Consider the following 2,094-nt stretch of genomic DNA (forward strand, 5'->3'; position numbering starts at 1 on the left):
TTCCAATGAGGAATATTTAAGACCAATAATATAATGAATTGCAATATTTTTAGCTACCTCCCTCCACCTTCTAGGTTCAAATCTCAGCGAAGTCGACTTTGCTTTTCATCATCGTGGTCTCTCTAATACAGTATTAGGCAAATATTGCGTTTTGATTACGTTGATTAAATCTCTTTCCCAAGCTGGAGGCTTAGTAAAAATGTTAAACATTTTCATTAAGAGTCTAACATCACCGAAAACTGGATGTTTGGATTTGCTTGAGCCACATTATGTTCTCTTTATGCTTTCCTTTAAATATAGTTTGGATTCGTATGTTGTGTTGTTTTGTTTTGAATTTATAATGAAATACAAAAGCTCAAGAAGCGAGATGCTATTTACCTACCTACCTACCTACTCAATCAGTCTAATGATGCGGTCACTCGACAACAATCTTGATTCCAAAGGGCCAACAAGAAAGCCTCCAAGTGATTGTTCGAGCTGCTAGATACGGTATCAGAACATCCCTCAAATCATACATATCTTAATGGCTTCAAAAAAAGAAGGAAACATTAAATAATGCAGTAGAAAAGCAAAAAAAGATGGTGTGTTACGGTTAGAAAGGTTTTAGTCCAATCTCTATTTGGACAGGACTGATATGAGCTAAACAACAAAAGCAATTCACAAAAAGATGAATCAGTAATGGAACCTTTACGTAAGTCGCTTGGACTGCTAGAAATAGCAGATACGCTACCGTCTTTAAAAAAAGGGAAGGACATATTAGATGATGATGGTGATAGTAGTAGTAGTAGTAGTAGTAGTAGTAGTAGTAGATACGGTTAAAAACAATGGAACATCACGACTGGAACTATCTTTGATCATAAGAGATCATGTAGCAGTTACGCTACAATAATTAGCATAACTCTAACGAGCTAAGAAAGGACTCTCTATATGGTGACTCGAAATGCTAAATCTCTGCTAAATAGTGGCTAAATCTCCCTAATACACTCTAACAAACTGTTGATCGAGATCAGTGGTTCTTAATAGGGGTCCATATGGCCTTTGAGGGACCATATAAGATTTTGCTGTTAAAATCTATGCGAAATGAATTGTTTCTACTTTTATAATACACAAAATATTAAAAAAATTTTAATACAATTTCTAATAATATTTAATCATAAAAATACAGTAGGATTTTGTTTTTATTATCTATACATCGAATGGATATGGAAGTCCAGTAGAATAAAATCGGAATCAAAGGGGATCCATTGGCAAAACATGGTTGAGAACCACTGCTCCAGATAATCAAAATGACGGAGTGTATCAAAACAAGAAAGCCCTTCACTATAGATGAACTAGTTCAGGCCAACCTAAAAATGAAGACACGACTCTGTGGATAAGACGTTCACTTAGCAACCATCCGGTTTTGAGTTCGATTCCACTGCACGGCACTTTGTCTTCTGTCATAGCTTCGAGTCGACCAAAGCTGTGTAAATGAAATTTAGTAAGCTGAAACTGTGTGGGGAAACAGCCGGAGAAACCTTTGTTGGTCTTGAATAGTAGATTTAATACGGCACCTTGTTTAACATGACCGCCTGCTATCAGTGAACTTCACTCTATCGCAAGAATTATCGCCAGGTCTCCGGTCTGGGGAATAACTTCTGCCGTTCCTCCCATTCATCTCAGGGGAGACTTTGAAAAGGGCTATGGATATTGCCCTGCCTTCATCTGATTAAACCATTAAAAAACAAACATATTGCAGAAAAACAACATCCGCAACATCAGTAGTAACAACTAAAACAATAATAAATCTCAAAGAGATCTGAAGCAAACATGACGTAAGAACCGCGATATCTTCTTCTTCTTCTTCTTCTTCTTCTTCTTCTTCTTCTTCACGCCCGTCAACACCACCGCCACCTCACTGTATCCACGCATTAAAGGAGTCCAATCAGCGAAATTTTATCCGAAGCTTCTTCACTGCTGACACCACGGTCAACTTTCTTCACATCAACTCCTCTTCGTCAATGGATTAATTTTCATGTCTTTCACGTGCAGTGCCCCTTTGTGGTGACAATGGTTGTGGTTGTGGTGGTGGTGGTGGCGGCTGTTGCGGCGGCG

The sequence above is a fragment of the Octopus bimaculoides genome, chromosome 7 (genome assembly GCF_001194135.2).
Source record: "Octopus bimaculoides isolate UCB-OBI-ISO-001 chromosome 7, ASM119413v2, whole genome shotgun sequence".
Classification (NCBI taxonomy): domain Eukaryota; kingdom Metazoa; phylum Mollusca; class Cephalopoda; order Octopoda; family Octopodidae; genus Octopus; species Octopus bimaculoides.